This window comes from Epargyreus clarus, unplaced genomic scaffold (assembly GCF_041222505.1).
Source record: "Epargyreus clarus isolate Ecla_fem2 unplaced genomic scaffold, WU_Ecla_fem_2.2 ptg000031l, whole genome shotgun sequence".
Taxonomy (NCBI): domain Eukaryota; kingdom Metazoa; phylum Arthropoda; class Insecta; order Lepidoptera; family Hesperiidae; genus Epargyreus; species Epargyreus clarus.
Window position 1 is genome coordinate 3,655,129 of NW_027332236.1, and position 21,688 is coordinate 3,676,816.

Consider the following 21,688-nt stretch of genomic DNA (forward strand, 5'->3'; position numbering starts at 1 on the left):
CTCTGGTGTAAGAGTTTTAATCCCAGGAATTCACTTTTAATATTGTCATGCTATAAGTGTTCTTGAGGGCCTTGTAGATGGATACTGAATCCACCACAAGTTGGCCCCAAAAATCTTTCTTCCAGAAAGTTGTATAATATTCTTAACATCCCCGTAAGTTGTAAGGAAACCTGTGCCGAGTAGTATGAGAAGTATTCCAGACGACTTCATGACTAATAATTACCTTACACATGATTTCCTACCTTATTTATAGTCTACCTATGTGATATAGGTCACTAGTATACGTCAGCGAGAATACAATCGTACGTACCTTAGACATGTATATTTTTAAATCGGACACCACAGTAACTGAAGTCATCACAATAGTCATGCGTGGTGAACAATCACTCGCGTGATTCATTTCCTCGCTCGTATGCTTTTTATAAGTTATCGCACATGACAACAGTTGAAATAACATTTTTATGGAGGAAATAATAAAAAATGTAACTTCGTCATGTCATACATGTAGGTTTTAGGAAAGGCATTTTTAGGCGGTTCTCAAAAACCGTAGATTTTTTGGTAAAGGCGCATCTTGTGAGTTATAACGGCAGTGTCAAGCGCTACATTGCTCAAAAGGGTATGGTCAAACTAACTGTTAAAAGAAGCTTAGTCGTTAGGGGATAGCAACGCAATTGTGACTGACGTCAAGTAAAATTTCAATACTGTTTACAGTGAATTACAGATGTCTGAACAACCACTTACCAGCAGGTGGACTACATGTTTTTTTTTCTACTTTAGTTACTAAAAAAAGTAATGAGGGCCTATTCAGATTTTTGTCGCATTGTCATAATTTCAATGCGTTATTAGATAACGCGGTTCATAAGAGATTAAGATCTCATTTATTCCTATTTTTTCAACGACTTAAATATTATTTACTAATCCATCCTCAAATATTAAACGGCCATGGAGATGTATTATATTTAATATACTTTTAGGGTTCCTCTTCCTTTAATACAACATTATGTGAATTTTACTCCTACAAAAAAATTCTATAAATTATTTTATTCAAATTTCAAATGAGCGTGCAGTACATCTGATTTAATTGTTGCTGCTGATAATTCATGAGACAAAACAAAAATTATCTCTTAATAATAATTTAATATTGTTTTATTATCACTAATAGTTTATATGTTTAGAAATCATATATTTATGTATCGTGTAAGCTCTCAAGAATATAAAGATTTAAAAATCCCATTTTATTTTTCACGCACGTTGCCAAATGACTCATTTATTCAAACGACGGAACCCATTAATAGAACGGCCCGCTCGCTAGTCTTTAACGCTAAAGCAGACATCGTTGTCTAAATATTTGTATAATATTTACTTAATTATACATCTTCGTGCATTATGTTATACACGTACGCGTACGTAGGTAATGTATATGTCCTTAATGACTACAGTAACGCACGTATCTTGATTACAATGTAAATAACGGCAGTTTAAAATAAGAACATCTCGAGGAAGTGTGTCAAGTGTTAAGTGTTTTCTTGTGAAACGATATAGTTTTTTGTGTCTTACATGTAACGCAGCGGCAGTGGCGGGTTAGCAGGGTTGCTTATAAATATATATGTTATTAATTTATCGTACATTCCGTTTAAATATTGTTTGTAGTTTTTGTGGATTTTAAGTAACGCCTTGGCAGTGTTAGGGTTGCCAGCTTCTTTATATGAATTGTGACGATTTTTAAAAAATAAAAAAAAAAAAATCTTGAATGTTGTGAGTTTTCGACGTGTTGCGATATTTGGAGTTTCGACGTTGAAAAATAGATATTGCGATAACTAACGCTGAAAAAAATATGCATTGATAGTAAATTATACGGATTATACTAAATATTTTGAGGTACTTAGTTTTATATGGGTAAAGGTTTGGTAAGTTTGCTTTGAAATCTATTTTAATGACTTTATTATAAAGAATTGTTCATACGTAGCTTTTAACTGTTAATCAAAATGAAACTTCTGTTAATCAGCGGGAAAAAATATAAATAGAATTTATAACGCTGTAGCGTTTTCGCAGAATCTTAATTCACTTTTTGTTTGTGCACTGTACATTTTCTACTTCGAAATAATTGCTACAAAGCATCACAAGGACAATTCCACTATTGTGTCTACCATTGTATTAATTTTCTGAAACAAACGCTGGATCGGTTCTAGCGTTGAGTGGAATTAGTTCTAGACAACTATACGGGAATGGTCTTGTTCGTATTCTTAAAGTGAAAGAAATTTATTTTTAAACTAACAATGGATTATGTGGTTTTATTAAGTGCGGGATACAATGAAATCATGTTACTGTTGTATTTTTAAGTAATGGTATCAAACGGGCAAGCAGTTTGCCTGATAGTGGCCTCATGTTTTTTTTTTATGATATAGGAGTAGCAGGCGAGCATGCAGTCCACCTGACGGTAAGTGGCTACTGCCGCCCATGGACATCTGTAATCAACTCCAGATAGGATTAGATATTCCTAGCTAAGGTCGGCACCAATGCGCCGCTAGCCCTGAAGACTAAGCTGGAACGCCTCGGAAAAATATGTCTCCCTTACCACGCCCTTCAAACCAGAACACAGCAGCGCTTAACACTGCTGTTATAAGGCAGAAATAGGATACAACAAGAGTTCCACCTAAGGTTGATATCAAATAAGTTCGCTCTCGAAATACATTATTATTGTCAACTTTAAAGATAAGTGAGATTTCTCACCGCCTTGTAATTGAAGGAAGCCATAATGTGTCAGCCATTTAATGGCTGCCATAGCGTAATTTACGCGGGACAATGCCGCCATGTGTAGTTAAGTGAGTCAAAAACACGAAATCGAAGAAAAACTGCGGAGAAATACCGTTTTGTTCGTAAATGCTCTAAAAACTACAGTTTTTTAATATTTTTCAAACACGAAAATAGATGACAGTGACCATTTCAATTGTCAAAACTGGTTACATTTTCTTGTTAGAAGATATTAGTCTCTGTTTACTGTCCATACCCTTCCAACTGAAATTAATCGTTTAACAGAGCTATTATAAAACAGACATATCAGTACAGCCACATTCAACATAAAATAACCTGATCTGAACTTAAAACAATTTAATAAACAACAATTACGTTAGATTCTCAGACAGAAATTACTTAAATTGTCTACACATGCAACTAGTTAGTATAGATAGTCATAAAGCACTTTAATTTTCACGAACCCGTCTAAGCTTTGTACGCACGCAAGGCCAGTATAGTGAAATATATGAATGGGTACAGAAACCGGGAAAGCCACGCCGTTAAAAGGAAAAACTTTGCGTGCGAACATACAACGTATTAAAGTTGGATACGGGTTACGTTCACATTGGGGTAGTATTAGCGTTTAGTTTTGTGGGATAGTAGTTAAACTATTATAGTTTAACTACTACTAATCCCACAAAACTACATTATACGTTTTACATATCTACACTAATATTATAAAGAGGAAAACTTTGTTTGTTTTTTTGGTTGTAATTAATAGTCTCAAAAACTACTGGACCGATTATAAAAATCTTTCCCCATTCGAAAGCTACATTATGCACGAGTAACATAGGCTATATTTTATACGAAATATATTTGATAAATAGTTTTTAGGTGGTACAAAGTTTGCCTGGTCAGCTAGTAAAAAATAAATTTATTTTTGTGGGTAATGCGTTACATAGTTTAAATATTTACATAATGAGACTTTGACGGTGTTGCAGTATTTATTGAAGTTATACTTTTTTTCAAAACCACAGAAATAAAATCGATGACTTCAAATTCAGATCAGGTACCGGAGCAATATACCTATAAAGGTGGTAAACAATTATTCCAAACACATGCGTATATAATTTTTGTAATATACTTATAACAAAAGTAGGTATTAATTACAATTGAAATGTAAAACAAATGTTATTACCGATCTCTATGAGCAACATAAGGGCATAATAACATAATCCAAAAATATTACCATTTTTCAATCATAGCGTAATACGTAATACCTTTTTGATCATAACCTTATGATTTTTTTTATTTATTTAACTTGACATAGAAAGTCTGACGCACAAACGTCGTCGGTATGAACATGACCAAACCCGATACGCAAATATTTGTTGATTCGGTCCCAAGACGCCAACCCTAATTGATTATTTGGACTGGCGGCCTCTCCTTTCCGCTTTGTACTAGGGATGGTGATCTGATATCGATTAATTGAAGAATCGATCTTTTGGGCCAAAAACATCGATTAGGTATTTTAATCTATCTCTAGTAATGTTTCGATTCAGTTAATTGATCTTGCATCCTATAAAATCGATAGTCGATTTTTTCGAAGTAGGTTGAATGCGTTCTAGACATTTTTTTCTGACGGTTACGTGTTTCAGTGTCTGATTTCTTTTTTTGCTATCTTTACCTCTTCTATTTTTGGAGAATCGATTCTTTGGGCCTCGATATTTTTGTGAATCGATTTATTGCACTTCGATTCGAATCGATTCAAGAATCGATATTTTTCGGAACGAATCACCATCCCTACTTTGCACGCAGATATTGAGCCGTTAAGATAATGCCTACGAGAGGGTTCGAGGGCGCAAATCCACTTATTTACAGGTCGAGAGCGGAATCACCCATGTGACGTCATCCCTTATATGAGAGCGATTTGACTTCGTTTAATCAATACGTGTGTACAGAATAAGGTCAAATATTTGTGATTAGTTTGTTTTATGTTAGTGCGATAAGTTAGTCTTGTGTGAACCAATTGAGTTTGGTGTGACGGAAGCAAGTGTGTGAACAGTTAATTTAATATTTTGACTTTGAATATATATATTTTTGACTCAATTATAGAGTATAGTAATGATTTGGACTCGTCAGATCTAATACACGAAGACAAACTTCGTGCAACACCATATTTTCTTTATTGATAAGGACAAATTAGTTCAACAGTCACATAAGTCTAAGGTGTATTAAAAAGGAATGTTAGGGAGTAGATATCTGGATCCATATCCATATACAGATTTATTAAACGTATAATATCGGTTTCGGATATGATTATGGATATGGAATTATTGCGAATAATCGGATAATATCGGGAGCGCGTACTAGATATTTGAGGTAAGGTAAATGAAGAAAATAGGATTGGATACGAATAGATGATCTCCCTTACGTTTGCGTCAGGTAAACTTTAAGGTTGTTCTAGTTCTCGTTAGATTTATTGCATGGATTGTAGCAATGATCCTCACCATTCGTTCTTCTTACGGTGATACATGTTGGGTAGTTCACGGCGTTTTCAAGTTGATCAGTATTGATTACTGGCAACTATTGTGATTGGTGACCCGTTTAGAATTTTGGGACTAAATTTGTGAAAAGATTAAGGTTTAGAATATCAGTTTTATCACTAAAGGGTCCAGTTATTTTTTGCTTACCTGATAATAAAGATATTAGTAAATCTAATGTGATCTTTAAAATATTCCTGGTATTATATTTTTATTTTTTTAATTATTGCCAAAAGGACAGAAGTACCCTTAATCGCTAAGTACCATAAATTACATATATTGGTTTTTGTCTCTAATTTATTTGATTAACATTTATAACTTGTATTAATTCGATTAAGTAATGAAGTTAACCAGTATTTGGGCATCGTAGTGGAGTATGACGTCTTCTCATTTTAAGATACACATATCCAACAGAGAGGTAACCATTATAGAGTATGTCAAAAACACAATCTTCCCAGCAACTTTTAGGACTAAAATCCGGCAAGGCGAATATGTTTAATCAATTCAATAACTTCACACTTAAATAAGTTTAAAAGTTAAAGTCGAAACCCCTCTTACATTAATTAATCATTTATATCGGGAGCTTGGGTGAGTGAATAATGAAAATTACAGTGGGTTAGATCACGATAGATCGGGCAACGGTTAATTAAAGTTTATCGGTTTTGGTACGTTTTTAAGTAGGAATTCTCCATTAGTTTCGTTGGTTTACAAAGAAATTGTTATTTAAATGTTATTATCGATAAATTTCTAAAGAAATGTGAAACAAATGGATTTGACAAATTGGATTTGTTTTTTTTTTATATATAAGATTTTTTTAACTCTTGTATAGTTCGCGTAAAACTGCTAGTCCGTTCTGAATATAGAAATGAATCGCGTCGCCATAGCAAATTATATGACTATACCTGTTCGCAACAACTTCAGAGCAGGCTAGCAGACAATTTGACGAGGACCATACTTCGGTACTATAACTAATGGTATTTATCAAGATGAATCCAACAAGCCTAAACACTATGGCTATCTAGTTTATTTTAAGCGCTTAGTACTATGGACAAAATAACTATGATGATATTGAATTGTCATCGAAACAATTTCAACATATTGGTTAAGATGAAGTAGTGTAGCAATAGTACTCGCGTACTAACAAGAAATTTAATAAAAAGCTAGTAATCCGTAACGAATTTCCCGAAATGAAAACTACTATCTGAATCTAATCTAACGGTACGACGAACAATATAAACAGTACATGGACTGACCAAAGTGACTAAACACAATCCTATAATACCGTTCGCTTGCAGTACGGACGGACATTCGACACACTTCCCGGTACTATGTATAGTGCAGGGGTAGACAAACTACGGCCCGCGGGCTGGAAATGAACGGTTTCAATCCTAACTAAAAATTACATAATATATTACGAAAGATAAAAATATAAAATCGAAATCGAAACAAACTTAAATTTATTTATACTATATTTTCCTTTTTACGCATATAGCCATATGTTATTTTGACGTACTTGTACGTATCATATCTTAAATTCCAATAAATAACTTTATAATCTTTTCAATTAGCTTTTTTTCAACCAGTGACGATTGATAAATATTTTTATTACCAAAATATATAAATTTATTTTTAAAATAAATATATTATACAGAAAATCTGGCTCCGCATAGATTATTGTTGTATTCATTATCCCGCGTGGATTTAGTTGCCCAGCCCTGGTACGGTAACGGTAGTCCGTACTGGCTGCAATTCAAAGGGATCTTGTTCTAATCAAGTAGTGCTCGATTTCAATCGTCACGCGCTACCGGAGTAATACCATCAGGATTATTCGAAAGGTGTTCTACGTAACCCAGTGAATATAATATTGTCCAGATTGCAATGATCGAATTGAAACGCTTACAACTTTCTTGGTGACAAAGAAAGTGGGATGCAAAGAAAGTTAAAAGGTCTAAAGTAATATTAACACAGTAGAAAGTAGTAGCATAATAGTAATACACCGCAGAATCCTTTGTTGACAACTGCGGAGGCATTACCGTTACACGTTTTTTTTTTTTATAATATAGGAGTAGCAGACGAGCATGCACTCCACCTGATGGTAAGTGGCTACTGCCGCCCATGGACATCTGTAATCAACCCCAGATAGGATTAGATATTCCTACCTGAGGTCGGCCACAGATGCGCCGCTACCCCTGAGGACTAAGCTGGAACACCTCGGAAAAGTCTCTCTCAACTCCCTTCAAACCGGACACAGCAGCGCCTAACACTGCTGTTATTAGGTAGAAATAGGTCTGGCGGTGGTGCCGCCGGAGTCGAACCACAAAGGGTTCTACCACCACGTATTTCTGTCTAATGGGAACAGTGCTAAGCGATACTCTTTTTTCGTATTTTGAAGGGTGTGGCGGCGAATCTACAGCTTGGATAACACTATAACGCTATGTGGCTTGTCCAAGCTGTCATCCAAGTACACTATACTTTTAAAACAGAATGTCATCAACCGATATCAGTCCACTACTGATCAGATAGACCTGTAGCAAGGGCTTTTAAAAGATAACAAAAGTGTATTTCTTGAAGAAGAAGCATGGATAATTGATAGCAGTAAATCTTATATCGTTTTTCCTCTTTCCAGGTCGCCACCTGCAGCATAATAGGGAGCCATACGCCGCGGCGGAAAGACGGGTGCGACACGCACTCGTGGTATGTACCATTTTTTATTAAAAAAAACTAAATATAATAGAAATAAGAAAACTTCTTCAAAGTACGACTGCTACCCCATGTAATTGTCTTAGTGTTGCTATTCACATTACGTTATGACACATATTATATTTAAAACACACATATATTTAATATAATTATATTAAATATCTTCTAATATGAATAAAATATTGACCATATTATTATTGAACTCTCTCAAATACATATCCGTTTTACATAAAAGTTCTTAGTTATATACAAAAGTAATACTACTTAAAATTTACCCATGTATCAACGTGTTCTCGACTCTGCAGTCATAATATAAGCTTTCATAGCCGCTCGCTTATGTTTTTACTTATTTTTGACACCAAAAAAACAGTCCTTTTATTTGCCTTCAACCAAGTAGACAAATAAAATTTTGTCGTGGGCTGAGTTAACATTTTCCACTGCCTCGGAGAAACATTTACATTCATTTTCCGCAGTGTTTCTTTCTCATATTCGTCCAAGTTTTCTCCTATTGTTAATTTGCATAAAAACAAAGCATAAAAATAACTTGTCGAACGTACAAGAATCTTTATGCAAGCTGTCCAGTTGGAAGTGGGACCCGCATTGACCCCTACAATTGCTTTCACAACTTCTGGACGACGGTGTGGAGCCAAAATAAACTTTACTATTGTCGCTTTCGTTAATTTGATCTGAAATGTTTTAACTTAATCTTCAACTCTTCCTACATCTAGGACTTGCAAGATGTTGGGTGCAATTGTGTTTTCTTCATAGATTATTTCAGTGAAGTTATTTTTAGTGCTGTTTCTAAAACATATTGTAGGTTCTTCTTAATCCCAGTGTGCAGGTTTTTCCCATCCGCTGTCCTTGGAAATCAATACTCGTAGTACCATTTAAAGTTTAAGATACTAATTCAGTTTTAAAGTGATAAATAAAGAGAATTAATTCTCATTTATAATGTTAAATCCAAAATTCTCTTGGTTTTTGGGTGATCTTCATAAAAACAGTTTCGATGAAATTCAATTGTTGAAAATACAATATTCGCTGTAATCCATTCAAAAGTTTCTTTCTACCTTGAAAGTATGTACCACGAATATGAATTAATAATAATCCTTGATGCGTATAACCGATCTTGACAATCGCAACCTAGATTTTTGACTGCAAGAATCTATGATCTGTCAGCGGTGTGCACCGATGCCAAGTTTGATGTTCTGAAGCTGCTCCGGATCTGGTGCCAGACAGAATGAGAGAACGGGACATGCTCGTGAGTTATTATATTATAAAGTCTTTTTATTGCACTTTTGTGGGAAGACAAAGGAGCGACATCCCATTGTGTGCCAAAAGAGTTGTCTTACTCGCCATATAAGTAATGTCATGGCCATTTACGGCTTCCTTTTTAAAATAATTCAACCGGCAGCTTTTTCCCGTTATAGAAATCTACAATTTGTTATGTGCGTTGTAAAAGCCGATTAAGTTCGAAAGCCATCTGCCATCTGACGCATCTGTTACCGGTGAAAAGAAATTGGTGATCCGTTTGACAGATGACGTTGGAAAATCGCGAATTCATCTCCGAACTGATTTTTTTCTGTTCTCATCCAAATCTTTAAAGACCTAAGTAAAAATGTACATCTGCAAACAGTATTAAAATGAATTTCGTTTTTTTTATCTCAATAAAGTTACTTCATTAAGATATAAACCATCTTTGTCTTAGAGATTATCATTGACCTAGTCTTTGCCTGAATAATAACAATATGCCATTTTTTATTTTTTTATTTTTCTATATTTAAAAACTTAATCCGTTTCAAGTAAACTTCTCACGTCGATCCGTATCGCCCGTCAATCGACATGTCCGCTCATCGACATGTATTTAGCAGTTCAATTTGATTCGCTTATTGACTTTTCGATGTTTGCGCTGTTAATATCGTTGCTTTTGTTTTCTTTTATTACAAGTCCCTCGTGAATTGTAATTTCTGTTTAATTTTGCAATATGCCCGTCGTGTATGTCGTCGTCAACTTTTCACACGTTTTCGTTGTTTATTCATTGTAAATTATAATAACAGCGTGATCAAAAAGTTCTAAATAAATTCTTCTTTTTTTTATTTCCAATATAAAATGTCTGAAACCAGGAGCGCTGGTTGAGGACTCCCAAGTTATTTTCTGTACGCTCAAGAGTTCTAAGCTCCTCGATATTGACTGTTTACACATGAAAATAAAATAAGTTCATTTATTTTATGTACATCCAACATAGCGTTTACATAACCAGTTATTGTCATTCCATAATCGATTCGATTCAAACGCGTTTCCTATTTCGTTCGCTGTCATAAATCATATCACGTTGAAAGCCGGGACCGAAATACGATTTTGAAATTTCAATTCTGGTTCCTTTTCTCTCTAAATATGACGTTTGAAATAAACGCTCTGAATTAGAATGCGATTTGAGATATTTTTCTAAGTGGCCAGCAAGGAAGTGACGGATTTATAAAGATTATCGAACGTTTTTTGATTCCAAATATTATGTTCATGCTATGTGATTCAATAATATATCCATCCTAAATGATGTTCCAATTTTAGCATAAGGAGATTTGTATTCAAATTAAAAACTGAAAGAAACTAGTTTTTCAAGCAGTAGTTTTTGTCATTGGTAATGTTAAAAATTATATGGAAATATCTTGAATACTAGTAGTATTCTTCTTACACTATTAAAGTATTTCTCATGAGCATAAAATTTATAAGAGTAATATTTTATGTCACGCAACTGAATTCATAGAATAAAGCTGTTATGGTGGTTTAATAAAATAGAGCATACTTACACAGTCTAAACATGATCTCATGTCCTTATATCGGCTGCGTGTGAATCGTGATGTATCGCGGGGTTCGCCCTTGCTTAAAACCGGACGGAATAGACCCGAGCAGAATCGCAAAGCAGTGAAGGTGTAACGGTAAAAAGTATCTAGCTGTGAAAATATTTCCAAGCTTACCTTACGATGTGGAATTATTAAAGGAATTTTCTATGTTACGTTTTTACCAGGTCAGCGTTATAGACGTACAATACTGTCCGCCAAGAAGTTGTTAAGATATTAGACTTCAGTACGTGATGTGTTTCTTACTTAGTCTTCAAGAGTCGTAAAATTTCTGTCACAGCTATCGAAAGTTTACACTATATTAATATTTCAAAATGTAGCGATAATTGTAAATTCTGCAACAATCATATTGAAAACGAGGCAAATGTGAACCGATTTACTGAACTTGTTAACTCCACAATAGAAATTACCATAATCATTAACCATACGGGTGCTCGATTCCAATAGGACGTAATGCAATAATATAATCTAATCGGTTCTGACTGTACTGAATGTTTGGACAATCGATTAAACTACATCGAATAAGCTTACTGACAAATGAGCTTCCATTTATAATGCCACACCAAACGCAAATACAAATAACATTTTATAATTGACTTCAGGTACATTTACAACAATATTGTGTTTCGCGTGAATAGGAACGTGGCAAACAGATTTAAATTTAACCAATATGAAATAATTGAAATAACACAAATCTAACAATTGTACGTGGTCATAGTCGCTTCACTTTATACTTACGACAAAATAAACCATTCAAAACAAACTTCATGCAAATATTACTTAGCGCAAACTGCGTATCACACCCGAAGGAACCTGAAAGTTAAGCAGATTTGTTAAAAAGGTAGTATATACCTGAGGTGTGCTTTGAATATGCAGATAAGGTCCTGATCCCTTCAGTCACTGCTGTACTGAATTGTAATGAGGGCATTTGTCAAACTAGTAAAGACGTTGAGATCGCTAAAAATAACATATGTTCATACGACTGAATATAAGAACTTTACCGCTGAAACTAATCTGATTTATAATGAGATATATACGTCATTATATTTTATAAACATTAATGAAATATGAGTTAGCTGACGGAGTTGAATCAATTTAAATTTCTAACCACTATGATTTCAACACAACTTTCTAAAACAGTATTAGTCATTGAAATAGTGAAAATCTATTTAGAACAATTAATTGAGTATTTCTTAAATTTAATAGGAGAAATAATGTTTGGAAGTCAATGTCAGACGCTTCTGTACCAAATCGTTATTAATCCACTTGTCAGAGAAGAATTCGTATCAGTAGACAAATCAAATATATGAAGAATGATATTTCATGTACCTCAGAAGGTATACATTGAAAGTATTGTTATCTGTATCATTTCAAGGTTTGGCTTATAATATGTGATGTTACTAAAATCTCAATGTAAATTATAGTAACTTTGATTGTTGATTTTGGTTGTGGAAAATATTCAGATATCATATACGTGAAATTTTAGTTGAAACATTCATCTAAATGGTGAACGCATTTTTTCCAAACTCCATTTTCCAATATTAACGAAAGTATTTAAGTTCTGCAATCTGTACAATCTGATATCGGCATATTCCAGAAATCCCCACAAATATTCCTTTGACTAGCTACATTCACCTCCAAATCGTTAAATTAAAACTCGCTCCCAATCGCCAACTGGTCACCGTAATGGTGCTTGAAACGAGTACTTTTGTAATCGGTTCACGTTGCTATGATTCACTTAACACCGATTTCACACAACTTTGACGAGTTTCCCGATAATGGATTGAACACTGAATTTACGGACTGTCAGTTTTGAAGTTGACGCTGAGATTAAATTAGGCCATTCTGTTTTTGTTCAAAAATATCTTGCTTCGTAAATATTTATGAACTACTCCAAACACTACTCTCAAGATATCTCTATAACAGGCTCTATATATAGAGTGACCATTTTAATCTTTAAAGTGGTAACGTTGTATAGTGTATGATCGACTTCAGTTAGAACCTGTTTTTTTTTTTCTATATATAGTGTTGGTCATAGATATCCATGGGCGGCAGTGACCACTTACCCATTAGATGGACTGCAAGCTCCATTATCCATCCAGCCATCCATTCATATCTTTAGACACTCAAGGCTTCTGCTATGAGCTGATGATGCCATAAAAAAACATGCAGTCACAATTGAACGAAATTATATGTGGAAAATGATCATTTAATGTGTATTATTTCAGCTGGGTAAACAATTCGTTAATTCATGATATTTCACTGGCGTTCATAAATCTATCGCCTAACCGCGATCAGTTATCGTATCGTCGAAAATTAACCGCGTAAAATTTTACACCAACCACTGTTACTGCATTTTGATGTAAAATGAACGTTATTTCCGTCATTTTGCGGAAGCGGCCCTGCTCCCGTTTCGTATTGGATCGCTGGATTGTTCCGGTGGTAGCATCGGTTCTGAAATAGCCAATTTAATTTATAGCCGTAGTCAACGATTTCGATACCTATATTTTCTCGTTTTAAGAAACATTATTAAAAGCTGTATTAGAAACTGTCTCCGGTAACAACGCAACTGTTACGTCAAGCACGGTTCTCGTTCTATTAAACACTGACTTTGATGTCTATGGAATAATTATTTATTATAATAGTTCACCTCGACCACCTTTAGCTACTTCTTTAACATAAATTTAAAGATTTTTCATCTCATAACGTAGCTCCTCGCTTCAGTTCTCTTTCGAAAATTGTACCTAATACTTGTAATACCATTATCATCATTATTATATTTATATGCTTATTGGATTCTAAGAATCGTAAGTACATGATTGCATTAGTGTAATCAGTTTCAATATCATTCTCCGAAATACAACCCAGTCTTTTCACCCAAGCAGTTTGTTTTCCATCGCAATGATCGATATGTTTTTTGGCACGGCGATCCGTTCTGTGCGTACCAGTGTTTTGAATACTTAATGCCCTTGTACTAGCGAGTTCGGTAATATATTCGGACCGCAAACTATGACCGCACCAAAGTATTACGCAACGTTCAGGGCAGAATCAAGTTTCATCCATTTGCTCATGTACCGTCCGACTTGAATGTTTGATTTGTTCCTTTTTCTCTATTCTCGTTATTTCTTACGTGTTTACGCTTACCTCTATTTATTTCTTGTCCGCTTTTTTTAGGGTTTTTGTTGACGATGGTATCTTTTACGTTAAATTTTCCGTTGTGACCATCTTTACAATATTAATTTTAAAGTACTTCATGAACTGTGAGATTGACAAAAACTATAATTTTAGACTTCCGTCCGTCTTACAATGGAGTTCCATTGTGACGAACCACATATTTTTTCTAGAATATAGAACTTAGCTTTATTGGATTGACTTAGATTAAGTGATAAAGTTTCACCTTGAAGAACATCTATAAATTTTATTTTACTTCCAACTTTGTTACATTTCTCTTAAAAAATTCCGGTATCTTAAATATATTGTTTACGAAGTAAGTTCCGTAAACGTTCTGTATTCCTGTTGTATATTACTGTAATCTCATTACCAAGTTTCTTATATTATGTACGCACACAATGGAAACTTGGAACTTAACAAAGGAAGCCAAAGTTGGTTGTATTATAGTCCGTTCTGTGACATCGTGCTGCTTTTGTACATTTTGTTGGAAAGTGTATCAAATAGCAAGTTTCGTGACATACCCAGTTTGGAAGGTAAAATTTGACGTATGCAGCGTTCCGTTCAGAATCATTTTTTGTACTCGCTAATAGTATAGAGACAGAATTATATAGAAGGCAGTCAAATTCAAAATTAGATCAACTCATTACTATTTCATTACCAAGTTGTTATAGATTTTTTGCTCTCAAAATTTTGAAGGATGTAATGTCAATGCAAGTAGCGTCGCAGACGACTACTAGTACAATAAATAAAGATCTATGCTTTCTCTACATTGCTTCATGTTCTTTAATATAAGGCCTTGGTTCATTATACAAAGAAGTAATGTTTATTAAGAATAAGGTCAGACTGTCTTTGTTCAGTATTTTTTAATCGGATATTATCAAAGTATTAATGAGGCAGAATTATAATGTGGCAATAGAAAAGAAAGGTTGGGTTTTTATAATATTTGTTCTATTCAATAACAGTTTATAAAAGGCTGCTTCTTTTATCACGAGCTTACTAATCATTATTATATTATAATGATTATCAGCATATTATCTTAATAACTTAATTGAGAGTTAAATATACATATTGCTAAAATTCGAGACTTCTAACGCAAACGTAAAAGCCAACAATTAAATAATCAGTAATAACACATTAATAGTTGGTACATACTAAAGTATGATACGAGACTTAAAGTAAACGTTTATATCATTATGCTCAAAAAATTATGTATTTTGTTTGTAATTAAATTTACAAACAGCAGTTTGCAGTAAAAATATTATTTCAAGCAGTGCTCTTCATTACGCAGTGGTTACGAAAATAAATCATTCGCGTAAATAAATGATCCTCCACTTGTAAATGTATTTGGAAAATTTTAATAGGCGTTTAATTCGTCCATTAAACTGAAACAGCCTTTTTCCGAGCGAGATATCATCAATGTGGGAATAAATAACATTTTTGGGCTTGTTTGCGTCCGCAGAATCCCAGAATATCCCACTTAAAGTAAATTATCCCTCAAATATAATTAGGAAAGGAAGCGTTTTTATTCAAAACGCAAATTAATTAAACGATCTTTTAAACTCCTCGGATTAAACTTTTTCTCATTACCCAACGCGGTTACGTAAACAAAAATGAGCCATCGATGGTTCAACTTTTAATGAACCCAGCAATCTTTCGAAAGCAAGTGTTCTCAAATTGACTGCTTCGTTTTATTAGCGTTTATTTTCAGATGTTCCGGCAAAGAAGATCCTCTTTTTGTCAGAATTGTATCTAATTAAGTATCTTCAAAGTTGTTTTCATCATTGTTGATAACTTTAGTGCTACTTGAATTGAAAAGGTAATAGCAAACGCCAGTTTTATTTACACACTGTAAGTTCCAATAAATGTTATATATCAATTCCATGAGTAATAAATACATTCATATAAATCTTCTGGAACTTATGTTACGATTCAATATTTTCCCACAAATTCAACGAATTCTTTTTCGTGTCCTCGACTTCATTTTGTATAATTTGGCGATTCTTTGTCATACTGTCAGTCCATATCTGGTGTCTTTAGCAAAACGTCCGCTCCAACTTCTATACATTAATCATAAATCCCTAATTGGTAATGGCGGTGGCCTTACATAGAAAGTCGCGTCAAGAAGTTACCAACACGTGCGTTGAACACTAATAAGATCCGAACAGTTTTTATTGATATATTACAGGGTCTTGGTAAATGTGTCTTAAAGACTTTGTGATAAATGTTAAAAAGTTTTGCATGAAAATAACACGAACTTGAAATTGGGGTACAACGGTTTTGTTACCAGACATTAAGCAATTATAAAAAAAATCCGCCACAAATAACAATACCAAATATATTTCAAACCGGCGATAGTTTATAATTCTCTAGTACCAAATAGAAAACCAGTGTACACAATCTAATTACATTACCTACTCTGTTTTTGTATTACTACTTACTACGACAGACGAAATGTTAATGGAATAGTTTTGTCAATGTAAACGTGTAATGTAATTAAGCGCTCCGATCCTATAATCCGAAACCGACCAGCACCGGTCTCGTCGGTGTATCTAACATCGGAGCTATTTACCTCTGCTCGCCTGGTACGTCGGTACATTCGAGCCGCATGTCACGATATAGTCTGATTAGCGGTGATACCGCCCGGGTTGCTAGGGCCGTGTACTGAATACACGATCGACCTCCCTTCAATTTCTCCTACCCTAGTGGTCGACTCCTTGATTAGTTTCGGTTTAACGCTACGTTTTCTACTTATCTCGTCTATTTAACTAGGTTTCGTTACCTACAAGTAGCCATCCTTCGACGGAAACTTCAGCTTCACATTGTTATAGTTGCGTAATTGAAGTTTATCTTGTAGCTCGATGAAGCCATGCCTGGCTCGGCAAATGCGATAATACGCCTAGTTTATGGAGGACGTCGAATCGAATAGATTGACGAATTGTAGTTACGTCATTGACTGCATATTATTCTAATTATACCGTATCAATTTGCTATTATTTAAGCCTATCAATAATTGGAACTTTAACTAATTTGGTAAGTTTGTAATGTATTGCAAAAAACAACTGATATCTTAAAATGTAGGATCTATGTTCTAATCTATGTTCTTGCGGTGACCCAATTTTAAAATACAAACTATATGTTATTCATCTAACAACCAAATCACTATTTATACTATTTGTTTATGACTATATTAATACAAATAAAAAAAAACTATTTGGGAGGCGTTGCCGCTATCGGTTCACGTATTATTTATTTAATCATAAAGAAATGATAAATTACAGTCACATATTATGAAAATCGTCGGCTTTTTACAATGAGTATTCCTTGCACAAGTGATTTCGGCTCACAGGCTTCTTGCACAACTTATGCACGCTTTCGCAATACCTTCAAAAAATCCTCTGTGACGTGATTCACGTATACATTCAACACATCCACACTTATGTAGCGAGTCACAGCCTGAATTTTAAAATTGCGTACGCTAACTTGGCAAGCGAAAAACATACTATGAATACGTGCCTTCAATATCGCCCGTTCCTATTCTAATCCCTTTATTTCCTTCATTTTCTTGAATGTGAATTTCAATGGATGTCATACTAAAACAATTTTTTCTTTAATCTTTCGCTTCACCGTTTCTTAGATCCGCTGTATTTCTTTGTTCATTTGCCATTTTCTCTGCCTTTGTTATATTTTCTATTCTTAGAAGATTTCGTAGTTTCATGAGCACTTCGGTTTGAATAAAAAGTTCATTCAATTTTAATAAAGACGCGAATTTGCTATTATTTGTAATGTTACATCTTATTTCCCTTATTTAAATTTGTTTATTTATTAACTTAAGTAATGCTGTATTTATCTGTGTCCTATACGCAGCTTTTAGGGTTTAAATTAAGTTTTTGTGGAAATTCTGGAAACTGAATATTTTATCTTTTTCAAACGTATCTGTATTATTTCCCCGTTTCCTTCTTTATGTAAGCAACATTGTGTAGTTAGAATATCAGGTGAAGGGGGATCAGATACTTTCAAAACTCCGTATATTTCTTCTGCATGTGACAAAATTATTTTGCAAATTTTTTTGCAAGTTACGTTTTTAAATCATTGAGTAGCTTTTCGAGTGAGGAGTATTTTAGTAAACTGAGTCTGTGTATTAAAACAGGATTAACTTGTGTTCCAAATTAATTATTTACATTCATTTTGTTTTTTTTAATTATTAAGTTATTTCAAAAACGGGTTTTATTTGTATACGTGGTTAATAGAATTGTATGTGTTGTAGATTATTTAAACGAATGTTAAGTACAATAACGTTATAATTTTGGCATTTAAAATCTCAATATCCAATGTCGTTCTTAAGGTTTCCTTTTCCAAATCTTAATTCTCATCTTGTCCTATCGTAAGAGTAAAATCCTATTAATACCTATTTTATCGTTATGGGAGTTATAAGATATTATATCGTTGTAAGATTATTATATTCAATTTAACAATTACATCTTGATCCCTGTTTCTACATATATATTTCTCAACATCCTAACAACTTGGTATACTTGCTTGTAACCCTATCCATCTGTAATAAGCATACGCTGTAACAGTATCTTGTGTAGTTAATATTAAACACATGGTGGCCTAATCGTTCTAATCTGGTGGCACGCTATAGCTTATTGCCTCTAATTGACATTCACCAAAATTGACCCCTGGGGCAGTCACTAGTACATTATTAGATTATCATCTCCCTTAATGCTTGTTTATCAGATTGTCGGACGTCTTTTGAAAATTTTCTACGTCTTTAAATACTTTCAAAAAAAAAATCTAACCTCCTCACTAAAATGCCTTCGCCGTAAAATGACTTTTTATTTTTAAAACTTTTCATCTTACACAACCGATTATAAAAAAAGTTTATTTAAAGTTTGAAACCTTATAGTTAAAAACTACCGAATAGTCGTGAAGTGGGATCATTAAATAAAACTTTTTAACTACATCCGTTCCGTCTGAAGTAGGCTCGGGAACATCAACACATTCCGCCTCGTAGAACTAATAACAGCAGATAACTTCGTAGGATCTTACCAGCTCAAGTTTATGTCACAATACAGGTTCTTCGATCCGCGACTATCAATTGTACTTGACCGATTTTTTCTTAGTATTGTCGCAGCGCCGCATCGGCTTAAGTGGTTAGTGGGTGGGGGACAGGAGGCTGCAGAGGGTGTTCCTCCCAATGCCTCCCACTATCTTCCTGTTAAGTGTCAGGTCCCGGGTGTGACGTTTACGATCTTTGTCGATTCTGCAACTTGCAATTCACACCCTCGATTCCAAGTTTTAACAAGATTAGTATAACGAGCGTCAGTAAGTTTTATTGTTTGTGACCTTAGTTTAACCTAAGTATTTCGAATTTGGTTAGTTGATTTATTGATAAGACTTAGATTACGCCAAGTTATTTGCATCGTTATGTTAATTAATTAAAAGGAATTCATGTAACATAAATTATTATTAATGTTATAATAATGATAACAGATAATAACAATAGATACTCGTAAGTAACCGTTTCTATAAATATAATAAGTAACCTAACTCAAGTTGAGCATAGGAACATACTATGTGCCTACTAGGCACAACAGCGTTTAAACTTTATAGAGAAGTGTACTACAAATACTTTTCTCGCAGACTCCCATTAGTGAACTGCCTTAAGACGAAATAGGCACTCTACAACCAACATGTGTACTTAGTACATATTCAGTTCGACACTCCCAAGTTTATTGCAAGAAAGTTTACCAATTTAGCTGTAAGTTTCAGCAAACATTTTCTCCAATTTAGATGTGCAATCCACTGACGCAAAGTAGAGGACGTTGACTGTTCTCAAGATGTTTCAACATCGTCTTGAAGTAAAATCTCCGTTTATAAATAATATTAAATATGTTGTGTGCTTTTTATAACATATTAGTAGCAAATACGAGCATACATGCTATCCACCTAATTTGTAAATGCAGCCATGCTACTGCCGCCCATGGGTATCTGTAATGAACCTCAGATAAGATTACATCCTACCTGAAGCCATCCACGATGCGTTGCTACCCTTGAGAACTGAGTTGTAACGACTTTGATAAGTTTATCTATCTTACCATTCATACCAAAACAGTAGCGCTTAAGACTGCTGTTATTAGAAATAGGTGTCCTAACATGAAGCGAGTACTGCTGCCGAAAACTAATATTTCTGTTAAAAACACTTCTTTTCTGTTAGTGTCGTCTAACCGAAATGTGTTTGAGTCCCCTCACACCGTGTGCACTTTAGTTTCCGTAAATTTAGTTCGACACTGGAAGTGTATTGCTGGAAAGTTTCCTAATTTAACAGTAAGTTTTGGCAAATATTTGCACCAGTTCAGAATTGCAATTGGAGACACTTGTGTGTTGCTGACTATTGCAAGATGTCATTTCAACTTAGCTTGGACAAATTATTTTGTATTCCAAAACTTTCTTTAGTATTTATTTTTTTTGTTATTAAACTACAAGTTGCTTCTTCAACCATGGACATGGTTATATTAAATTGTGCCAGTATGTCTTTTTCTGCTCTGCAATCGTCAATTTATCAATCGCCACTGACAGTATCGATAACGTTATTATTTAATTAACGAATAGACCATTCGAACGATTGAGATCTCTCTCGCTTGCAGCATTTGGTGCATATTTTACTTCATTGTTGCGGAGTGAATTCGAGTAGTCGTTGTGAATTTAGTTCCGACATTTCCAAATTTATTACAACAAAGTTTACCAATTTAGGTGGCGCTCACGGTAAATATTTGCCCCAAATTCGGAGCAACGATTTGAGACACTTGTGTTTTGCGAGAATGTGACCATTCTAGTGAGTTCGAAATTGTTTTAAGGTCTTTACGAATATTTCTCTCGAAATACCAATCAGTGCCAACAGTTTCATTGCCAATTTTTTTGTAAAAAAATCATTCAACTGCTGTAAAAGGATTAATTTTAAAACTAAGATAGTCTTCAAAATGAACATTTCAACTTGAAATACTGATTTAGTCATTGGAAATTATGTTGTTGCAGAATTTATTGTAACGAATTCTTGATCTATCTTCTAGTTTTGGTAAATACTTGCTTCGATTCAGTTATTAAATTGGACTGTGCTGATTTATGACAGCGGTGTTTTAAATAGTCTTGAAATGAAATGAAATATACGAAGCTTTAAGATAGTTTTGGCTAAACAATTCTGACACCCAATAGTTACGCCATAAGAATTTAAATTCCAAATATAATCGAATACGGGTTCTGTCGCTGGTATGATATTAGCATAAAGTACGACCTACCTGATGTAATGCCTAATTCATAAACCACTTGTAACTATTTTATTGCTGGACAAAACCTTAATCGAAATAAGTAGCTCTGCCCAAATAGCAATCTAGTCATTTACTAATACTAAATTGTCACGCCTAGAAACACTTAGTAATTCGGTCAGCCTTGACTTGTAGGTATCAAAAGCAGTTGGAGGTTGCGGCGTGCGACTGCGGCCTGCGACTTACACGGCTCAGAAATTATATGTAAATTGTAAATGTTGTAGACATTTCTATTTAAACGTAACAGTTGTTGTGCTGTATTTAGAAGTTTCTAGTGTTCTTATTTTAACAGTAGCAACACTAAAACTCCTATTATCGTGTTCGCGATATTTTTCTTATTGCCTTCGTCTATTTCCTTCAGCCT

General features: G+C 34.1%; 1 protein-coding gene across 11 annotated transcripts in view; it reads left to right on the top strand.

Moving 5' to 3' along the window:
• Nucleotides 1–21,688, top strand: part of PMCA (plasma membrane calcium-transporting ATPase 3) — a 218,925-nt gene that overhangs the window by 105,643 nt on the left and 91,594 nt on the right. For all 11 annotated transcript variants that reach the window (XM_073089662.1, XM_073089669.1, XM_073089668.1 and 8 more), the window contains one exon: nucleotides 7,903–7,970. The gene's annotated coding sequence lies outside the window, so the exon portion shown is untranslated. The remainder of the gene's footprint in view (nucleotides 1–7,902; nucleotides 7,971–21,688) is intronic.